Source organism: Bombina bombina, chromosome 4 (assembly GCF_027579735.1).
Source record: "Bombina bombina isolate aBomBom1 chromosome 4, aBomBom1.pri, whole genome shotgun sequence".
NCBI classification, from domain to species: domain Eukaryota; kingdom Metazoa; phylum Chordata; class Amphibia; order Anura; family Bombinatoridae; genus Bombina; species Bombina bombina.
Window position 1 is genome coordinate 546212555 of NC_069502.1, and position 24672 is coordinate 546237226.

Genomic DNA, 24672 nt, shown 5'->3' on the forward strand with positions numbered 1-24672 from the left:
CAGGAGTCAAAACCAGAGCTGGTTGTCAGACAAGCCGAGTCAGGAGCCAAAGCGAATAGTCAGACGAGCCGGAATCAGGAACAAGGAGAACAGCAGAGTCAGGAACAAGCCAGGGATCAGGAACCAGGAAGGACATCAGGCAGCCAGGTAATACACAGGAACTCTCACAAACAGGTCTCAGGCAACGCAAAGGCAAAGCATACTGAACAGAGACCCTTTAAATAATTAATGATGACATCACAATTCTGAGACTGCATCCTGTCTCACATGGATGATGCACAACAGTCAGGCCATAAAAGGAAGTGCAGCAAGTTAGCAGCATCCCCCACGATGCGCCAAGTCAGGAAGAGAGGTGAGTAAAATGGTTGCCAACAGCACATGGCAAACACAACAGGGAAAAACCCTGACAAATGGCGAGGCACTGCAGTACAAATTTGCAGGTAAAGTAATTAAAGTACATTATATTTTGTATCTATCCCAACTTGTTTTGTGTCACTTTAAATAGTGCTCAAGACGAGCACTCTCTGGGCTTATCAAGGCATGCTTTTCAATAAAGGATACCAAGAGCAAAGTAATATTGATAATATAATAGGTAAGTTGTTTAAAATGACATGCACTATCTGAATTTAAAAAAAAAAAAAAAAAAAAAAAAGATTAATTTGGACTTTCATGTAAGTTTAAATATCTTATAGGGTGTTTCATTTTGACTTTATCGTTCCTTTGAAATACATTTTTAAATTTCAAACAATTCCCCTATTATTGTATGTTCTGAGCCTGGCACACAACACTACAAGGATTTATTGTGTAATGTTTCTGGCAAAGAATGAAACTGAATATTTATAGGAAGCTCCAATTTGGCAAAATGCACCCTGAACTAATACAGCAAGGTGATGGAGAAAAATTGTACAGGTCTTGCAGTTATTGTAGTAGCTACAAATGAAGGCAATTTATTTGCATTTTTTTTCCCAAACCATATCTTTTTTGGCTTTCAAATAAAGGATTTCTTGTATCCCTTTAATTAATTCGGAACAATACAAAAAAATAAAAACACAAAGGAAAGTATTTTTATAGATTGTATGGTCAGTAGACAGCAGCAGTCCAACACAATACGTTTATAAAAAGTGAACAAGAAATATTACAGAAACCTAATTTAAATCCTAAAAATTAAAAAGAGGAAGTGCACATCCTTAACAATCATGGAACACAGTTGATGAATTAATAGAGAAAGAACATATATACTAAAATAATAATAATAATAAAGCAAACGTTATGTGACTTCAGGGCACTGAACGTACAATTCAGGCAGTAGTTTCTTATCGGAGTGTGTGCTACTGTGTTACCAGGGAGCTATGTGCTCTGTCATAAACCACAGTAGACATTGCTCTTAATGAAGACAAAGACAAGTGTGATGTATCAGTTCTTATAACGTAGAGAAAAAAACATAATTTATGTAAAAACTTACCTGATAAATTCATTTCTTTCATATTAGCAAGAGTCCATGAGCTAGTGACGTATGGGATATACATTCCTACCAGGAGGGGCAAAGTTTCCCAAACCTCAAAATGCCTATAAATACACCCCTCACCACACCCACAATTCAGTTTAACGAATAGCCAAGAAGTGGGGTGATAAGGAAGGAGCGAAAGCATCAAATAAGGAATTGGAATAATTGTGCTTTATACAAAAAAATCATAACCACCACAAAAAGGGTGGGCCTCATGGACTCTTGCTAATATGAAAGAAATGAATTTATCAGGTAAGTTCTTACATAAATTATGTTTTCTTTCATGTAATTAGCAAGAGTCCATGAGCTAGTGATGTATGGGATAATAAATACCCAAGATGTGGAACTTCCACGCAAGAGTCACTAGAGAGGGAGGGATAAAATAAAGACAGCCAATTCCGCTGAAAAATTAATCCACTACCCAAATCAAAAAAGTTTCAATTGTTATAATGAAAAAAACTGAAATTATAAGCAGAAGAATCAAACTGAAACAGCTGCCTGAAGTACCATTCTACCAAAATTGCTTCTAAAGAAGAGAAAACATCAAAATGGTAGAACATAGTAAAAGTATACAAAGAAGACCAAGTCATTGCTTGGCAAATCTGATCAACAGAAGCTTCATTCTTAAAAAGCCCAGGAAGAAGAAACTTACCTAGTAGAATGAGCCGTAATCCTCCGAGGCGGGAATCCACCCGACTCCAAACAAGTATTATGAATCAAAAGTTTAAGGAAGATGCCAAATAAATGGCAGAAGCCTTTTGACCTTCCTAAAACCAGAAAAGATAACAAATAGACTAGAAGTCTATCTGAAATCTGAATAGCTTCAACATAGAATTTAAAAAAAACTCTTACCATATTCAAAGAAAGTAAGAATCTCACCAAAGAAGTCTTAGGAAAACAATAAGTCCTCCCTAATGTTGTTAGAATTTACAACTTTAGGTAAGAATTGAAATGAGAACAGCAAAAAACACCTTATCCTGATGAAAAAATCAGAAAAAAAGAGATTCACAAGAAAAAACAGATAATTCAAAAACTGTTCTAGCTGAAGAGATGTCCAAAAAAGATCAATACTTTCGATGAAAGTAATTAATGTCCAGAGCAAACATATGCTCAAATAGAAGAGCCTGAAAAGCCTTCAGAACCAAATTAAGACTCCAAGGAGGAGAAATTGGCTTAATGACAGGTTTGATACGAACCAAAACCAAAAATGATGAATATCAGGAAGTAACACTGCCTTATCCTAATGAAAAAATCAGAAAAGGATATTCACAAAAAAGAGCAGATAACTCAAAAACTCTTCTAGCAGAAGAAATAACCAAAGGAACAATACTTTTCCAAGAAAGTAATTTAATGTACAGAAAATGCATAGTTTCAAACGGAGGAGCCTGTAAAGCCCTCAGCACCAAATTGAAACTCTAAAGAGGAGAAATTGAATTAATGACAGGCTTGATACGGACCAAAGCCTGTAAAAAACAATGAATATCAGGATGATTAGCAATCTTTCTGTGAAAAAAGAACAGAAAGAGTAGAGATTTGTCCTATCAAAGAACTGAAGACAAAACCTTATCCAAACCAACCTGAAAAAATTATAAAATTCTATGAATTTTAAAAGAATGCCAAGAAAAGTAGGTCTTCCAGACTCGAATAAATCTTTCTAGAGACAGATTTACGAGCCTGAAACATAGTATTAATCAATGAGTCAGAGAAACCTCTATGACTAAAAATCAATCGTTCAATCTCCATCCCTTCAAATTTAATGATTTGAGATCCTGATGGAAAAAAATGGGCCTTGAGAAAGAAGGTCTGGTTTAAATGGAAGTGTCCAAGGTTGGCAACTGGCCATCCGAATAAGATCCGCATACCAAAACCTGTGAGGCCATGCTGGAGCCACCAGCAGAACAAACAAATACTCCATAAGAATTTTGAAAGAAGAACTAGAGGCGGAAAGAAATAGGCAAAAAGATAATTCCAAAGAAATGTCAATGCATATACTACTTCCGCCTGAGGATCCCCGGACCTGAATAGGCCCCTGGGTTCTTTATTCAGATGAGATGCCAACAGATCTATTTCTAGAAATGCTCACATCTGAAAAATTGAAAAACATATCTGGGTATGAGAGACTATTCTCCCGGAAGTAAAGCTTGATTAACAGAGATAATCCGCTTCCCAAATATCTATACCTGGGAAAACCACAGAATTTAGATAGGAGCTGGATTTAGCCCAAGCTAATATCCGAGACACTTCTGTCACAGCCTAAGGACTGAAAGTCCCACCCTGATGATTGACAAACACCATAGTAGTGATATTGTCTGAAAAACAAAAAACGTCTCTTCCTCAAAAAGAAACTAACTGAAAAACTCTGAGAATGCACGGAGTTCTAAAATATTAAATGGTAATCTCGCCTCCTGAGATTTCCAAACCCCTTATGCTGACAGAGATCCTCAGACAGCCTCCCAACCAAAAAGACTCACATCTGTAAAGATCATGGCCCAGGTTGAAAGAAACGAAGAGACCTGTAGAACTAAATGATGGTGATCTTAACCACCAAATCAAGATAGATAAATATTAGGATTCGAAGATTTAAAATGTGAAATCCTAGAATCCCTGCACCATAATTCAGCATAAAAAACTGGAAAAGGTTATTTCTATTGAAAATAAGCAAAGGGAATTGAATCCAATGCTGTGGCCATAAGACCTAAAACTTCTATGCATATATAGCAATTGAAGGAAATAATAGAGACTAAAGGTACCGACAGACGGAAACCAATAAAATTGTCCCTTGTCTGATAGAGACAAAGACAGTAACATAAACTATCTGGAAACCTAAAAAAGGTGACCCTTGTGTGAGGAATCAAGAGCTTTTGAAAAAATGATCCTCTAACTATGTCCTGAAAGAACAAAGTTGAATCAAATGAGATTCCACAGCCTCAGAAAATAATCTGAATGAAAACAGAAAATGAAGATATGCATTATTGTATCTAATGAAAACAAATAATGCCATCACTGACCAACAAAAGGCAGAATAGACCATATAAATACCAATCTAAAAGATGATACATTTATATAACAAAAAGATTTTCTATCTTTGGAACAATGAATAGGTTTGAATAAAACCCCAAAACCCAGTTCCTAAAAATGGAACTGGAAGAAATACCCCAGAAGATTCCAGGTCTGAGCAGCACTTGAGCCCCAACGGGTGATCAGCCGCGCTTCAACATTATCCCAAAATATATAGGACCGAAACACACTGAAAGTGTTAGCCTTACTGGAATAGCTGGAATATCAAAGAGAAAAAAGACTTCTCACAGACGGTCTTACTCTGAACTTTATTCTGTATCCAAAATCAAAGAAATTTGCAAAACAACAAATTTAAAAAAAATCTTAACCTGCCCCTTACCAGCAAAACTGGAATACGGCACATACATTGCAAATTTAGGGAGCTGATTTTGAAAAAGATTTCCAATTAAAAACATGTTACTTGGGAATTTGTTCCTTAATAAGAACAACCAAACTAATATAAGCTTAAAGTTTAGTCTTGGAACACAATCTTGAAGCCCAGAGTAACAGTTAAGAATTGAATCCAATTATAAACCAAATAATTGATTATCTTAGAAAAAAAGAAATATGGATTTTTTAGAAATCACAAAATTCTTCTAGCTAAAACAGCTAAAGACATAGAATAAACCTCATTTGCAAAAATATTCAATAAAATGAAGACACAAATGAAAAATATTAGCATGATAACCCAGATAAAGGACCAGTCAACACACTGGACTTGCATAATCAACAAATGCAAAACAACAAGACAAATGCAACAGCACCTAGTCTAGTAGATTTTGTCCTTAACAATGCTAAAATAAATCATAATCTGATACTTGATTTTAAAGTAAACAGAAAAAATGAAGCAATTGCAACATCATTCAAATAAATCACAGGTCCAAGAAAAGTACCTGAAAAGAAATAATTTTCCTTAAATAAGATACAACCATCTAAAGGAAAAATAAATACTATTTTGCTATAGAAACAATAGCATAATTAGCAGGAGTAGAGATAGCCCCATTAAATTGGAGAACCTTCAAAATTGAAATGAACTGCCGGCAAAGAATATAGTTTAAAACCTTTAAAGAAGGAATAAAAGAAAATTCTCAGCCTATTCCATTCCCTAGAATGAGGAACTGGAAAAAAACATCTGAAAATACAGAAGAATAAATAAGCGAAAATAAAATGTTAGTTAGTCTTGAAAGAACTAATTACCTTAATAACCAAAATAATCAACACCTTTTCAACAAAGAACAAATGTACTTTAAAAAAATAAAAAAGTGGATTTGTTAGTGTCAATATCTGATGAAGAAAATTCTGAAAGAGAAAAAAACATCATCAGAGAAGAATAAATCATTATGTTGTTGGTCATTTGAAACTTCAATAATTAAAAAAGAAGTTTGAAAAAGACCTAAAAATTTTATTAGAAGGCACGATGTCAGACAAAGCCTTTAAAATAGAATCAGAAAAATATTCTTATAAATCTTCTAAGAAATTCTTGTACATAAGATGTAAAAAGAATAGCAAATATATAAAGCATAAATACTAACGGATTCTGCATGTAAAAGTTTATAATGATAACTTATTACAAACCATAGCTAAAGAAAAACATTCATAACATTTTAAAATAAATGAACTTAGCTTTGGTAGGACTGAACTCAGTCAACAGGAATCCCTTAGAACGTTTTTGAAACAGGAACAGTGAAATCTTGCAATATGTAATAGAAAAAAACAATATTTAAAGCAAAATTATCAAATTCCTTAAATGACCGTTTCAGGAATGGGAAAAGAATGCAAAATAATAAGCTTCTAAAAACCAGAAGCAATAAAAAAGTGAGGTATAAATAATGTGAAGAAAAAATACGCCCACATTTTTTGGCGCCAAATACAACGCCCATATTTTTGGCGCCAAGTATGACGCCACATCCTCTGACGCTGAAACCGACGCCCACATTTTTTGTCGGGAAAAAAATGTCTGCATACAAATGCGTCAAAAATGACGTTACAGAATACAACTTCCGGCGTCAACTACGGCGCCGGAAATGACAAAAAAATTTGCGCCAAAAAAGTCCACGCCTAGAATGACGCAATAAAAAGAAACATTTTCTGCCCCCGCAAGCCTAACAGCACGCAGGGAAAATGGTCAATTGAAAATTTTCAAGATAATGAAAAATAAATTTGAATTAAAATGCATTATCCCAAATAATGAAACTGACAGTCTGAATTTATAAAGGAATACTGATTATCCTGAATCATGGCAAATATAAGTTTAAAGACATATATTTAGAACTTTACATATAAAGTGCCCAACTATAGCTTAGAGTGTCACAAAAAATAAGACTTACTTACCCCAGGACACTCATCTACATATAGTAGATAGCCAAACCAGTACTGAAACGAGAATCAGTAGAGGTAATGGTATATAAGAGTATATCGTCAATCTGAAAAGGGAGGTAAGAGATGAATCTCTACGACCGATAACAGAGAACCTATGAGATAGATCCCGTAGAAGGAGACCATTGAATTCAAATAGGCAATACTCTCTTCACATCCCTTTGACATTCACTGCACTCTGAGAGGAAAACCGGGCTCCAGCCTGCTGCGAAGCGCATATCAACGTAGAATCTAGCACAAACTTACTTCACCACCTCCCTGGGAGGCAAAGTTTGTAAAACTGAATTGTGGGTGTGGTGAGGGGTGTATTTATAGGCATTTTGAGGTTTGGGAAACTTTTCCCCTCCTGGTAGGAATGTATATCCCATACGTCACTAGCTCATGGACTCTTGCTAATTACATGAAAGAAAATAACTGCAGCTGAAGGGCAGACATTTAATTAAAAAAATTGTAAGAACATGCTGCAGTTTTAATTGCATTAAACACATGATTTGAGAAGTGGAGTATCAATATAGCATACATCTCTGGTAATTGTATTTAGTGAAGTTTCTTTAACAATACATTCACTATCCCTTTAAGTGGTACAGGCATATATTTTGCACATGCCCTGTGCACAATATTCAAACACCACATCTGCTCACCAGTTATATTAGATATGCCCACAGTGTCTCGGTGGGCAAGCGCAGTGTTTAATAAGTGTGCACTGGGCATGCTCTGTTGAAACAGTGACAGCTATTACTAGAAGCATTTTTGCTGATATAAGTATATTGTAAAAATGCTAAATGCTTTTATTCAAACCTGAAATGCATTCACTTACATTTCATATTTTGTCTATTATGTAGCTTTAAGTGCATGCTTAGGGCTCCATGTACGAAGCAGCGGAAGCTGCTCTGGAGTCCTTGTGGGGCAGGTTCGCACATGCAAGCCTGCTCCCCGCAATGGAAGAAGCAGCGGTCAGACTGTTGCTTCATACACTCTTCACTATCATGATTGACAGTAGCACAAATCAGCCACAGATCAGCAAGCGCTACCCAGGGTGCTGAACCCAAAATGGGCCGGCTCCATAGCTTACATTCCTACTTTTTCAAAATAAAGATACCAAGAGGACGAAGAAAATTTGATAATAGGAGTAAATTAGAAAGTTGATTAAAATTGAATGCTCTATCTGAATCATGAAAAAAATGACATTAAAGGGACAGTGTACACACGAGATAAAAACTGTTAAAGCAAAATTGCATATAATAAATACATTATCATATTAACTTACAAAATTACAATTATAAACTTCGTATTTTTTACCTTTAACTTTTCCATGGTAGCACATTTCCAAGGCATTGCAGGGACGCTCTTAGAAAAGGACAGAGCAAGAAATCCCACCTTACACCCCACCCAGTTTATATGTTTAAATATGCAAAACCACAACTGGGAGCACACATGTTCATAGAACACATGAGCTAGTTACAGTAAGCACGCATTAGTTCCTGATATATTGGATTAATTATTATTATTGGCGGAAGATAAAAAGGTGTGATGTTTCTGTTTGACACACCAGAAGCTGTTATTTAAGTCTCCGGAAGTGGTGTTTTTCAGTTCACTGTTTTAATGGAGTCCTTTGTCATCAGTACTTTGAAGATTTCTTATCTGGACCTCATTAAAATTAATTATATGGCTAGTTTTTTTTTATTAAGATCAAGGATGCTCCTACTGTTTGAGAATGTATGCAAACCACTGTCTCAGGTGCGATTCCTGAAAGCGCGTGTATGTGAACACATATCCACAATAAAACCAGTAGCCATCAATCACAAGGGGACAGTGTGCCTGAGAAATAATAAGTAAATAAGCATTAGAGCCCAACAAAACTATAATCTGCTGGTTTAGTACTGTCTATAAAAGATAGATCAGCACTTCATTGGGATTCCTGCGCATGTGCAGTAGGTACAGACACATACGGCTAGATTTAGAGTTTGGCGTTAGCCGTCAAAACCAGCGTTAGAGGCTCCTAACCCTGGTTTTGGGCTACCGCTAGTATTTAGAGTCAGTCAGGAAAGGGTCTAACGCTCACTTTGCAGCCGCGACTTTTCCACACCACAGATCCCCCTACGCCATTTGCATATCCTAACTTTTCAATGGGATCTTTCTAACGCCGGTATTTAGAGTCGTGGCTGAAGTGAGCGTTAGAAATCTAATGACAAAACTCCAGCCGCAGAAAAAAGTCAGGAGTTAAGAGCTTTCTGGGCTAACGCCGGTTTATAAAGCTCTTAACTACTGTGCTCTAAAGTACACTAACACCCATAAACTACCTATGTACCCCTAAACCGAGGCCCCCCCACATCGCCGCCACTCTAATAAATGTTTTTAACCCCTAATCTGCCGACCGCACACCGCCGCAACCTACGTTATCCCTATGTACCCCTAATCTGCTGCCTCTAACACCGCTGACCCCTATATTATATTTATTAACCCCTAATCTGCCGCCCCCAACGTCGCCGCCACCTACCTACAATTATTAACCCCTAATCTGCCGACCGGACCTCACCGCTACTATAATAAAGTTATTAACCCCTAATCCGCCTCACTAACCCTATAATAAATAGTATTAACCCCTAATCTGCCCTCCCTAACATCGCCGACACCTAACTTCAAACATTAACCCCTAATCTGCCGACTGGAGCTCACCGCTACTATAATAAATGTATTAACCCCTAAAGCTAAGTCTAACCCTAACACTAACACCCCCTAACGAAATAAATTAACACTTATTAAATCAATTATTCCTATTTAAAGCTAAATACTTACCTGTAAAATAAACCCTAATATAGCTACAATATAAATTATAATTATATTGTAGCTATTTTAGGGTTTATATTTATTTTACAGGCAACTTTGTATTTATTTTAACCAGGTACAATAGCTATTAAATAGTTAAGAACTATTTAATAGCTATCTAGTTAAAATAATTACAAAATTACCTGTAAAATAAATCCTAACCTAAGTTACAATTAAACCTACACTACACTAGCAATAAATTAATTAAATAAAATACCTACAATTATCTACAATTAAACCTAACACTACACTATCAATAAATAAATTAAATTAAATACCTACAAATAAATACAATTAAATAAACTAACTAAAGTACAAAAAATAAAAAAAGCTAAGTTACAAAAAAATAAAAAAATTAATTACAAACATAATAAAAATATTACAACAATTTTAAACTAATTACACCTACTCTAAGCCCCCTAATAAAATAACAAAGCCCCCCAAAATAAAAAAAATGCCCTACCCTATTCTAAAATTAAAATAGAAAAGCTCTTTTACCTTACCAGCCCTGAAAAGTGCCTTTTGCGGGGCATGCCCCAAAGAATTCAGCTCTTTTGCCTGTAAAAAAAAAACATACAATACCCCCACCCAACATTACAACCCACCACCCACATACCCCTAATCTAACCCAAACCCCCCTTAAATAAACCTAACACTAAGCCCCTGAAGATCTACCTACCTTGTCTTCACCATGCCAGGTATAATCGATCGCTCCAGGCTCCGAAGTCTTCATCCAATCCCAAGCGGGGGCTGGAGATCCATCATCCGGCTGAAGTCTTCTATCAAGCGGCGGCTGAAGAGGTCCAGAAGAGGCTCCAAAGTCTTCATCCTATCCAGGCAGAAGAGTAGATCCGGACCGGCAACCATCTTCTTCCAAGCGGCATCTTCTATCTTCATCCGATGACAAGCGGCTCCATCTTGAAGACCTCCGGCGCGGATCCATCCTCTTCTTCCGACGTCCTAAGTCCGAATGAAGGTTCCTTTAAATGACGTCATCCAAGATGGCGTCCCTCGAATTCCGATTGGCTGATAGGATTCTATCAGCCAATCAGAATTAAGGTAGGGAAAATCTGATTGGCTGATTGAATCAGCCAATCAGATTGAGCTCGCATTCTATTGGCTGTTCCGATCAGCCAATAGAATGCGAGCTCAATCTGATTGGCTGATTGGATCAGCCAATCGGATTGAACTTGAATCTGATTGGCTGATTCCATCAGCCAATCAGAATTTTCCTACCTTAATTCCGATTGGCTGATAGAATCCTATCAGCCAATCGGAATTCGAGGGACGATATCTTGGATGACGTCATTTAAAGGAACCTTCATTCGGATTTAGGACGTCGGAAGAAGAGGATGGATCCGCGCCGGAGGTCTTCAAGATGGAGCCGCTTGTCATCGGATGAAGATAGAAGATGCCGCTTGGAAGAAGATGGTTGCCGGTCAGGATCTACTCTTCTGCTCGAATAGGATGAAGACTTTGGAGCCTCTTCTGGACCTCTTCCGCCGCCGCTTGATAGAAGACTTCAGCCGGATGATGGATCTCCAGCCCCCGCTTGGATGAAGACTTCGGAGCCTGGAGCGATCGGTGATACCTGGCATGGTGAAGACAAGGTAGGAAGATCTTCAGGGGCTTAGTGTTAGGTTTATTTAAGGGGGGTTTGGGTTAGATTAGGGGTATGTGGGTGGTGGGTTGTAATGTTGGGGGGGGGTATTGCATGTTTTTTTTACAGGCAAAAGAGCTGAATTCTTTGGGGCATGCCCCGCAAAAGGCCCTTTTCAGGGCTGGTAAGGTAAAAGAGCTTTTCTATTTTCATTTTAGAATAGGGTAGGGCATTTTTTTATTTTGGGGGGCTTTGTTATTTTACTAGGGGGCTTAGAATAGGTGTAATTAGCTTAAAATTGTTGTAATATTTTTATTATGTTTATAATTTTTTTTTTTTTTTTGTACTTTAGTTAGTTTATTTAATTGTATTTATTTGAAGGTATTTTATTTAATTCATTTATTGCTAGTGTAGTGTTAGGTTTAATTGTAACTTAGGTTAGGATTTATTTTACAGGTAAGTTTGTAATTATTTTAACTAGGTAGCTATTAAATAGTTCTTAACTATTTAATAGCTATTGTACCTGGTTAAAATAAATACAAAGTTGCCTGTAAAATAAATATTAATCCTAAAATAGCTACAATATAATTATAATTTATATTGTAGCTATATTAGGGTTTATTTTACAGGTAAGTATTTATCTTTAAATAGGAATAATTTATTTAATAAGAGTTAATTTATTTAGTTAGATTTAAATTATATTTAATTTAGGGGGGTGTTAGTATTAGGGTTAGACTTAGCTTTAGGGGTTAGCGGCGAGGTCCGGTCGGCAGATTAGGGGTTAATACTTGAAGTTACGTGTCAGCAATGTAAGGGAGGGCAGATTAGGGGTTCATACTATTTATTATAGGGTTAGTGAAGCGGATTATGGGTTAATACATTTATTATAGTAGCGGTGAGGTCCGGTCGGCAGATTAGGGGTTAATTATTGTAGGTAGGTGGGGGGCAGATTAGGGGTTAATAAATATAATATAGGGGTCGGCGGTGTTAGGGGCAGCAGATTAGGGGTACATAGGTATAATGTAGGTTGCGGCGGTGTACGGAGCGGCAGATTAGGGGTTAAAAAAATATGCAGGGGTCAGCGATAGCGGGGTCGGCAGATTAGGGGTTAATAAGTGTAAGGTTAGGGGTGTTTAGACTCGGGGTACATGTTAGGGTGTTAGGTGCATAGGAAGTGTTTTCCCATAGGAAACAATGGGGCTGCGTTAGGAGCTTTTTTGCAGGTGTTAGGTTTTTTTAAGCTCAAACTGCCCCATTGTTTTCTATGGGGGAATCGTGCACGAGCACATTTTTTAAGCTGGCCGCGTCCGTAAGCACCGCTGGTATTGAGAGTTGCAGTGGCGGTAAATATACCTGTACGCTCCCTTTTTGGAGCCTAACGCAGCCATTCTGTGAACTCTAAATACCAGCGGTATTTAAAAGGTGCGGGGGAAAAAAAGCCAGTGTTAGCTACGCGGGTCGTTACCGACAAAACTCTAAATCTAGCCGATAGAAAGCAGCAGGACTGTGTAAGAAAATGTAAATATGATTTCTGGACTCAGGGATTGGTTAGGGGGTTAAATCTCATTAATATTTTATTAAAAATATTGCAAAACAGTGCAATTTTACTGAATTTCAACCAGATGGCCTGGGTAAACACAAACACACACACACATATATATATATATATATATATATATATATATATACACATATACATGTGTGTCTGTCTATATATATCAATAATATTGATCTGGACCCCCGTGTGTTAGGCCATTGGCCCTCAATACACAAGAGTATATATCTCATCATTTCCATTTGCAGGACCAGTGATGCACCCTTATAATCATCTTATTTCAAGAACAAACATCTGTCAGTACTGTACTCTGAAAAAAATATTACAGAAGAAAGCACATTCTCTCTGTAATAGCAATGAAGTGATGATTCAATTGCTGTCACACTGGTCATAAATCAACATATCCAAAGAAGTTTTACAAACTGGATTATATTTAAATTACCAGTCCAAGCAGCAGAACTGACAGTGATAAAGAACACTGCAAAACATTCTCAGTTGGATCAGACCAGATGTACTATCCTCACAATCCCTTTTCTATATTCACTCATCCCCAACTTCACACATAGCCATCTGGTAAGAACGTACACAAATGCACTCACCTACAAACATCAACCAAAATGGATTTTCATACAAAAGGGAATTATATTTTGCCACTTACCAAGATTTTATTTTCCTAAAGCAGATGTTCTAAAAAAAATAAATAAGATTAGTTTAGATAGGGGCCAAAAAAAACCCACAGTTTAAATGTCAAAAACATATTGTCTGAGGGGCAGAGCAAGCTATCTATGGAGCGGTCGCAGGTTTGAGCTGCTCCTCATCTGCAGGCAGCAAATATGGCTTACTTTTATCAAAATATTAGTGATAACTGACTACAAAGTTGGAGCAACTACCCATATTCACTATGCTCCCAAATAGGATTGTGTAAAACTTTTCCAGCTTACTCTTGGATACTGATTTGTCCTCAAGCAGTTTGTGAAGTTCAGCAAGCGCCGTCTTGGAACAAGGGTGCAACGCTTTGGAAATATTCCTGCAGGCCTTGTTATAATTTTGAAAAGACACCTTCCTACTGTTTCCCTACGAGATAGAGATTGAGATTGTGCGGACAGCCATTAAACCTCTATACAATAACCAGACTGAGGGCTTTCTTCTAGCCCAGAGCATACCTATATCGGAGAACCAGCATAAAAACCATGACAACTTGCTTGTCATTCATTTCTGAGATGCGCTGCCTGCTTAATAAGCATCATGCTGCACTTACAGAAACAAACCTTAGTTTTCCCACTCCAAGCTGCCACCTACATTTTAAAACCTAGGCAGCCATATTTGGGTAAACCAACTCTAGAATTCAATTTGCTTTCTTTAAAATGTGCTTATAAATATTATACAGCCGTTTACTTGTAACACTGCATATTTGCATGATTGTAGAATTTCTTTTGGAGGGTGTACTACCCTACTTATGATGTCCTAGTCCTAGAGAAGCAAGTGAACTTAAGATGAGGTCTGACTTTTGAACCGATCTGTCTTCAACATGTTACAACTGAGAGTTTGTATACTTGCCTGCACATCTTGAATACCTGGGTACTACTTAGGTCACGTTACCTAGTACATTTACTCCTGCTCAAGTCTCTTGGAATTTATCATATTTTCCTCTCCTTTAGCCATAAATATTTTCTAGCTGTAATGAATCACCTGCGCTGGGTATAGGGCCCATGCCCAGTCGACGGGATTTAATTAAGTGAAAAGGAGAAATATACTTTCCCATCATAGTATAGATACCTTTATATTTTGCCTTACGCTAACAAAGGTCATATGCTAGTAATTTTATTCATACAGAGGTAATTGCAATACCACATAAAATACCTAGGTTATCTTGATTATATTTATGTGAGTAATGTGGTTTACTTGCATGCGGTATGCACAATTCGTGAAGCAGACTAGTACTATTTATAAATGAGGAACTACATAGAAACATATGCCTAGATTTTGAGTTCTGCGTTAGCCTTAGCCTTAAAAAGCAGCGTTAAGGGGTCCTAACGCTGCTTTTTAATGCCCGCTGGTATTACGAGTATGGCAGGTACAGGTGTACCGCTCACTTTTCTTCCGTGACTTTTCCATACCGCAAATCCCCTTACGTCAATTGCGTATCCTATCTTTTTAATGGGATTTGCCTAACGCCGGTATTACGAGTCTTGGAAGAAGTGAGCGGTACAGTCTCTACCTCCAAGTCTCCTACCGCATTTAAAAGTCAGTAGTTAAGAGTTTTATGGGCTAACGCCGGAACATAAAACTCTTAACTACAGTGCTACAAGGTACACTAACACCCATAAACTACCTATGAACCACTAAACCAAGGCCCCCCCACATCGCAAACACTATAATAAAATTATTTAACCCCTAATCTGCCGAGCGGACACCGCCGCCACCTACATTATAGCTATGAACCCCTAATCTGCTGTCCCTAACATCGCCTACACCTATATTATATTTATTAACCCCTAATCTGCCCCCCCCAACGTCGCCGCCACCTACCTACACTTATTAACACTATAATAAACTTATTAACCCCTAAACCTAAGTCTAACCCTAACACCCCCCTAAGTTAAATATAATTTAAATAAATCTAAATAAATTTACTATAATTAAATAAATTATTCCTATTTAAAAATAAATACTTACCTATAAAATAAACCATAATATAGCTACTATATAACTATTAGTTACATTGTAGCTATTTTACGGCTAGATTTAGAGTTTTGTCGGTAACGACCCGCGTAGCTAACGCTGGCTTTTTTCTGGCCGCACCTTTAAAATAACTCTGGTATTGAGAGTCCACAGAATGGCTGCATTAGGCTCCAAAAAAGGAGCGTACAGCATATTTAACGCCACTGCAACTCTCGATACCAGAGTTGCTTACGGACGCGGCCAGCCTCAAAAACGTGCTTGTGCACGATTCCCCCATAGAAAACAATGGGGCTGTTTGAGCTGAAAAAAAAAACCTAACACCTGCAAAAAAGCCGCGTTCAGCTCCTAACGCAGCCCCATTGTTGTCTATGGGGAAACACTTCTTACGTCTGCACCTAACACCCTAACATGTACCCCGAGTCTAAACACCCCTAACCTTACACTTATTAACCCCTATTCTGCCGCCCCCGCTATCGCTGACCCCTGTATATTATTTTTAACCCCTAATCTGCCGCTCCGTAAAACGCCGCTACTTACATTATCCCTATGTACCTCTAATCTGCTGCCCCTAACACCGCCGACCCCTATATTACATTTATTAACCCCTAATCTGCCCCCCACAACGTCGCCTCCACCTGCCTACACTTATTAACCCCTAATCTGCCGAGCGGACCGCACCGCTATTATAATAAAGTTATTAACCCCTAATCCGCCTCACTAACCCTATAATAAATAGTATTAACCCCTAATCTGCCCTCCCTAACATCGCCGACACCTAACTTCAAACATTAACCCCTAATCTGCCGACTGGAGCTCACCGCTACTCTAATAAATGTATTAACCCCTAAAGCTAAGTCTAACCCTAACACCCCCCTAAGTTAAATATAATTTACATCTAACGAAATTAATTAACTCTTATTAAATAAATTATTCCTATTTAAAGCTAAATACTTACCTGTAAAATAAATCCTAATATAGCTACAATATAAATTATATTTATATTATAGCTATTTTAGGATTTATATTTATTTTACAGGTAACTTGGTATTTATTTTAACCAGGTACAATAGCTAAAATAGTTAAAATAATTACAAAATTACCTGTAAAATAAATCCTAACCTAAGTTACAATTAAACCTAACACTACACTATCAATAAATTAATTAAATAAAATACCTACAATTACCTACAATTAAACCTAACACTACACTATCAATAAATTAATTAAATACAATATCTACAAATAAATACAATGAAATAAACTAACTAAAGTACAAAAAATAAAAAAGAACTAAGTTACAAAAAATAAAAAAATATTTACAAACATCAGAAAAATATTACAACAATTTTAAACTAATTACACCTACTCTAAGCCCCTAATAAAATAACAAAGCCCCCCAAAATAAAAAAATGCCCTACCCTATTCTAAATTACTAAAGTTCAAAGCTCTTTTACCTTACCAGCCCTGAACAGGGCCCTTTGCGGGGCATGCCCCAAAGAATTCAGCTCTTTTGCCTGTAAAAAAAACACATACAATACCCCCCCCCCCAACATTACAACCCACCACCCACATACCCCTAATCTAACCCAAACCCCCCTTAAATAAACCTAACACTAAGCCCCTGAAGATCTTCCTACCTTATCTTCACCATACCAGGTTCACCGATCGATCCAGAAGAGCTCCTCCGATGTCCTGATCCAAGCCCAAGCGGGGGGCTGAAGAGGTCCATGATCCGGCTGAAGTCATCATCCAAGCGGGAGCTGAAGAGGTCCATGATCCGGCTGAAGGCTTCATCCAAGCGGAAGCTGAAGAGGTCCATGATCCGGCTGAAGTCTTCTATCAACGGCATCTTCAATCTTCTTTCTTCGGGAGCCATCATCTTCCATCCGACGCAGAACATCCTCTTCTCCCGACGCCTACTCGCCGAATGACGGTTCCTTTAATTGACGTCATCCAAGATGGCGTCCCTCGAATTCCGATTGGCTGATAGGATTCTATCAGCCAATCGGAATTAAGGTAGGAATATTCTGATTGGCTGATGGAATCAGCCAATCAGAATCAAGTTCAATCCGATTGGCTGATCCAATCAGCCAATCAGATTGAGCTCGCATTCTATTGGCTGATTCCATCAGCCAATCAGAATATTCCTACCTTAATTCCGATTGGCTGATAGAATCCTATCAGCCAATCGGAATTCGAGGGACGCCATCTTGGATGACGTCATTTAAAGGAACCGTCATTCGGCGAGTAGGCGTCGGGAGAAGAGGATGTTCTGCGTCGGATGGAAGATGATGGCTCCCGAAGAAAGAAGATTGAAGATGCCGTTGATAGAAGACTTCAGCCGGATCATGGACCTCTTCAGCTTCCGCTTGGATGAAGACTTCAGCCAGATCATGGACCTCTTCAGCTCCCGCTTGGATGATGACTTCAGCCGGATCATGGACCTCTTCAGCTCCCGCTTGGATGATGACTTCAGCCGGATCATGGACCTCTTCAGCTCCCGCTTGGATGATGACTTCAGCCGGATCATGGACCTCTTCAGCCCCCCGCTTGGGCTTAGAACAGGACATCGGAGGAGCTCTTCTGGATCGATCGGCTAACCTGGTATGGTGAAGATAAGGTAGGAAGATCTTCAGGGGCTTAGTGTTAGGTTTATTTAAGGGGGGTTTGGGTTAGATTAGGGGTATGTGGGTGGTGGGTTGTAATGTTGGGGGGGGTATTGTATGTGTTTTTTTTACAGGCAAAAGAGCTGAATTCTTTGGGGCATGCCCCGCAAAGGGCTGGTAAGGTAAAAGAGCTTTGAACTTTAGTAATTTAGAATAGGGTAGGGCATTTTTTTATTTTAGGGGGCTTTGTTATTTTATTAGGGGGCTTAGAGTAGGTGTAATTAGTTTAAAATTGTTGTAATATTTTTCTGATGTTTGTAAATATTTTTTTATTTTTTGTAACTTAGTTCTTTTTTATTTTTTGTACTTTAGTTAGTTTATTTCATTGTATTTATTTGTAGATATTGTATTTAATTAATTTATTGATAATGTAGTGTTAGGTTTAATTGTAGGTAATTGTAGGTATTTTATTTAATTAATTTATTGATAGTGTAGTGTTAGGTTTAATTGTAACTTAGGTTAGGATTTATTTTACAGGTAATTTTGTAATTATTTTAATTATTTTAGCTATTGTACCTGGTTAAAATAAATACCAAGTTACCTGTAAATTAAATATAAATCCTAAAATAGCTATAATATAAATATAATTTATATTGTAGCTATATTAGGATTTATTTTACAGGTAAGTATTTAGCTTTAAATAGGAATAATTTATTTAATAAGAGTTAATTAATTTCGTTAGAAGTAAATTATATTTAATTTAGGGGGGTGTTAGGGTTAGACTTAGCTTTAGGGGTTAATACATTTATTAGAATAGCGGTGAGCTCCAGTCGGCAGATTAGGGGTTAATGTTTGAAGTTAGGTGTCGGCGATGTTAGGGAGGGCAGATTAGGGGTTAATACTATTTATTATAGGGTTAGTGAGGCGGATTAGGGGTTAATAACTTTATTATAATAGCGGTGCGGTCCGCTCAGCAGATTAGGGGTTAATAAGTGTAGGCAGGTGGAGGCGACGTTGTGGGGGGCAGATTTGGGGTTAATAAATATAATATAGGGGTCGGCGGTGTTAGGGGCAGCAGATTAGGGGTACATAAGGCTGCGCTTTGCGGTCGGCAGATTAGGGGTTAATTATTGTAGGAAGCTGGCGGCGGCGACGTTGTGGGGGGCAGGTTAGGGGTTAATAAATATAATATAGGGGTCGGCGGTGTTAGGGGCAGCAGATTAGGGGTACATAAGTATAACGTAGGTGGCGGTCGGCAGATTAGGGGTTAAAAAAATTTAATAGAGTGGCGGCGATGTGGGGGACCTCGGTTTAGGGGTAATTAGGTAGTTTATGGGTGTTAGTGTACTTTAGAGCACAGTAGTTAAGAGCTTTATGAGCCGGCGTTAGCCCAGAAAGCTCTTAACTACTGACTTTTTTCTGCGGCTGGAGTTTTGTCGTTAGATTTCTAACGCTCACTTCAGACACGACTCTAAATACCGGAGTTAGAAAGATACCATTGAAAAGATAGGATACGCAATTGACGTAAGGGGATCTGCGGTATGGAAAAATCGCGGCTGAAAAGTGAGCGTTAGACCCTTTTTTGAATGACTCCAAATACCGGCGGTAGCCTAAAACCAGCGTTAGGAGCCTCTAACGCTGGTTTTCACGGCTACCGCCAAACTCCAAATCTAGGCCTTAGGATTTATATTTATTTTACAAAGTTGCCTGTAAAGGAATAATTTATTTAATTATAGTAAATATGTTTAGATTTATTTAAATTATATTTAAATTAGGGGGTGTAAGGGTTAGACTTAGGTTTAGGGGTTAATAACTTTATTATAGTAGCAGCGACGTTGGGGGCAGCAGATTAGGGGTTAATTGTAGGTAGGTGGCGGCGATGTTATGGAGGGCAGATTAGGGGTTAATAAAATTTATTATAGTGTTTGTGAGGCGGGAGTGCGGCGGTTTAGGGGTTAATACATTTATTATAGTGGCGGCTATGTCAAGGCGGCAGATTAGGGGTTAATAAGTGTAGGTAGGTAGTGGCGGCAATGTCAGGGCGGCAGATTAGGGGTTAATAAATATAATATAGGTTGATATAATATAGGTTCAATCCGATTGGCTGATTGGATCAGCCAATAGAATGCAAGGTCAATTTTATTGGCTGATCCAATCAGCCAATCGGATTGAACATTCAGAAAACTCTTAATACCAGAGTTGGCTTAAGGGTGCGCTGAAAAAAAAGGAGCGTTAGCCCCGCAAGTTTTTACCAACAAAACTCCAAATCTAGGTGATAGAATTTGACGGTAGATAAGAACCAAAAAGGCTCATCAAGTCTACCCATATTACATGTTACTTTTTCCTTAGGATAGTCTTATGCATGTCCCAGGCATTTTTAAATTCCTTTACAGTCTTTGTGTTTACCACCTCAAATGGAAGTTTATTCCATGAATCCACCACCCTTTCTGTAAAAAAATGCTTCCTCAAATTTCTCCTGAATCTGCTACCCTATAACTTTAGATTGTGACCCCTTGTTTTGATATATTTTTTTTGTTTTTGTGAAAAATGCTTTCAGCTTCTATTTTATTAAGTCCCTTCATATATTTGAAGGTTTCTATCATGTCACCTCTTTCCCTTCTATCCTCTAAGCCAGTGCTTTCCAAACTGTGTGTCGGGACACACTAGTGTGTCGGCAGCAGTGTGTAGGTGTGTCCCTGCTTCAGCACAATTTTTTTTTTATTTATTTTTTTGGTTTCTGACTTTCCGCCTGCCTGCTACGCATATCACATGGTTGACACGTGATTGATACCTAGGGGGACACAGATAGGGTTGCCACCTTTTGCCCAGAAAATTCCTGGACACTTTTTAAGTGGGCGTGGAGAGGGTGTGTCTATGGGCGTGGATAGGGGCGTGGTCTGGGGCGTGGCTTCTCGCGGCCTCAAATTCATTATGAAATCTATATATATAATATATATATATATAATATAAATAGATATAATATATATATATATACACATATATAATATATATATATATATATATATATATATATATAATATATATATATATATATATAATATATATATATATAATATATAATATATATATATAATATAATATATATATAATATATATATAATATAATATATATAATAGATATATATATAATATATATATATATATATATATATATATATATATATAATAGATATATATATATATATAATAGATATATATATATATAATAGATATATATATATATATTATATATATATAATATATATATATATATATATAATATATATATATAAAATATATATATATATAATATATATATATATTATATATATAGTGGGGTACAAAAGTCTGTTGCTGTCAGTGACAGAGGGTGATACATATAGTTAGTGGGGTACTAATCCCTTCCTATGACAGAGGGTCATATTGTGGAGGTACAAGTCCAAGTCCCTTCCTGTCAGTGACAAGGAGGGAATGATATAGTGGGGTACTACTAGTCCCTTGTGTCCCTGACAGGGTGCGCAGCGTGAATGACATAAAGAAAAAGTAAGATACACGCTGTTCTTGGCAGGAGTGCTTACAGTGCATTGCGGGCACTATGTAGGCAATATATCACTGACTGTGTATATAGTAACTATTTACAGTTACACACAGGACGCCCCCAGCTCACCAACTCCGCGCTGCCTCTCTAACCTCTGTCTGCACCGACAGCCTAAAGTCTTTCACATATTTAGCTGCAGCTTCAGCTCCTCCCGGCCCGGGCTCTCCTGCCGCAGACAGTCTGACAGGCTTGCATTGCATGGACAACAGATCAGTACTAGGCAGGCAGCAGGCTGGACTCAGTCACCGATGTCAGTTACCCACCAGGCCAGTACCGAGCCATTCATCACTTCCTGTGCTGTACTCACAGTATGGGGGGGAGGCGCCCAGTACACTTACTCACACATGTCAGACTCACAACTAACAAGGCCACCTAAGTTTAAAAAAAAAATGTTGCGTGAGTGACAGGTAGCTGGGCAGGCCGGGACATTGGAGGCTAGTTCCGGGACACGGGACATACAGTCCCAGACCGGGACTGTCCCGGTGAGACCGGGACAGGTGGCAACCCTAGACACAGATCATCTTAACCTATTGGCGCAGCTCAGTGGGAACTGAAACTATTCCCATTGGCGGCACATTGGCTCCTGACTGCACGTGTAGTCTAATTAATTGGCTTGTGACTGCATGTGTAGTCAGTGAGTGGAACAGCAGTGTGTTTACAGCGCGGGCAGTAGTCAATCAGACTCACCGAGCTCTGAGGGCGGCAGCTTAAACGCTGAGCTGAAGTCAGAAGTCAAAGTTTTTGGTTTTTTTTGCAGCTAGCTCCCAGTAGTGCATTGCTGCTCCTGCTCTTGATATATGGATAGGAAGTGGAAGCTTAAAAATGCTTGATGATGAAATGCGAGTGTCTTTATCTAATATTCCACCAAATATTCAGAAATTGTGTTTATCCCATCAACCTCATACATCCCATTAAAATATCAAGTAGCTATTGGTGTTATTAAACTTTTTTTCCATTCTTGCACATAAATACTGTTACTTGTAAATACATTTCATTATTATATAATTTATGTATGTGTCCGTATCTCTTAAAACAAGTTAGTTTAACCTCCTTTTTGCTAGTACAACTGAATTACTGTGTCGCAAAATGATATAGGTCTAAAAAGTGTGTCACCAACATGAAAAGTTTGGAAAGCTCTGCTCTAAGCTATACATATTTAGATCATAGAGTCTTTCTTTGTACGTTTTATATTTTAGACCATGTACCATTTCAGTAGCCCTCCTTTGGACAGCTTCTAGTTTATTTATATCTTTCTGAATATATGGTCTCCAGAACTGTACACAGTATTCCAGATTTGGTCTAACTAATGATCTGTAAAGTGGCATAAGAACCTTGCTATTTCTGCTACTAAAACCTCTTCCAATGCAACCAAGCATTTGACTGGCCTTGCTGGCTGCACTGCTGCATTGTGTACCAAATTTTAAATCATCTGAATAGTTCCCAAGTCCCTTTCTTCTTTAATTACAGTCAGTAATGTACTATTGAGACTATAATTGGCCCTTGGGTTTTTGGATCCTATATGCATAATTTTGCTCTTGGTAATATTACATTTCAGATCCCATTTATTTGAACAGTCCTCTAGTTTGTTAATATCACAGTTCATTTGAACAACTCCTCCTGGAACATCTACCCTGTTACAAATTTTGTATCATCAGCAAACAAGAAAACCTTCCCCTTAAGCCCACTTCCAATATTACATATGAACATGTTAAACAAAACAGGCCCAAGAACTGACCCTTGGGGAACACCACTAGTAACTGATGCCTCATTTGAATGTACTCCATTAATTGAAACCCTCTGTCGTCTATCTTTAAGCCAGCATTCTACCCACTTAACAATCTTAGCATCTATTCCAAAGCAATACATTTTGTGAATAAGTTTGTTGTGTGGGACGGTGTCAAATGCTTTGCTAAAGTCTAGATATGCAACATCTACGGCTCCTTCCTGGTCTATTATTTTAGTTACATGGTCAAAGAAATCAATTAGATTAGTCTGGCATGATCTTCCAGCAGTGAAACCATGCTGTCCTTTGTCTATTATTTAAGTTACATGGTCAAAGAAATCAATTAGATTAGTCTGGCATGATCTTCCAGCAGTCAAACCATGCTGTCCTTTGTCTATTATTTTAGTTACATGGTCAAAGAAATCAATTAGATTAGTCTGGCATGATCTTCCAGCAGTCAAACCATGCTGTCCTTTGTCTTCTAAGTTGTTTGTCTGAATGAAAGATACAAGTCTTTCCTTTAACCCCTTAATGACAAATGACGTACCAGGTAACATAGTAGATAAGGTTGAAAAAAGACTGAAGTCCATCGAGTTCAACCTATACAAATCTAAAATACTTTCAAAAAGCTCCAGTTAAGCTTAAATAACCCCATTGAAATGTGACCCATTTAATACTAGCAATCATATCCATGAATTTTGTTTATATACAGAAATTTATCCAGACTATTTTTAAATGTATCTATGGTATTGGCATTCACTACCTCCTTTGGTAATGAGTTCCACAATTTTATTGCTCTTACAGTGAAAAAACATTTCCGTTGCAGGAGATTAAATCTCCTTTCCTCCAACCTTAAATTATGACCTCTTGTCAGAAACAATTTTCTTGGAATAAACAGAGATTCTGCCATCTCTGTATATGGGCCTTGAATATATTTATATAAAGTAATCATGTCACCTCTCAAGCGCCTTTTTTCTAAAGAAAAGAGACCCATTTTGGCTAGCCTCTCCTCATAGGTTAATTTCTCCAATCCCCTTATTAGCTTTGTGGCCCTTCTCTGAACTTTTTCTAGTTCTGCAATATCTTTTTTAGCAATCGGTCCCCAGAACTGCACTCCAAACTCAAGGTGAGGTCTTACCAGGGCT

At 37.7% G+C, this 24672-nt stretch overlaps 1 protein-coding gene across 1 annotated transcript in view; it reads right to left on the reverse strand.

Moving 5' to 3' along the window:
* Positions 1-24672, reverse strand: part of UBE3D (ubiquitin protein ligase E3D) — an 875767-nt gene that overhangs the window by 728913 nt on the left and 122182 nt on the right. The window lies entirely within an intron of this gene.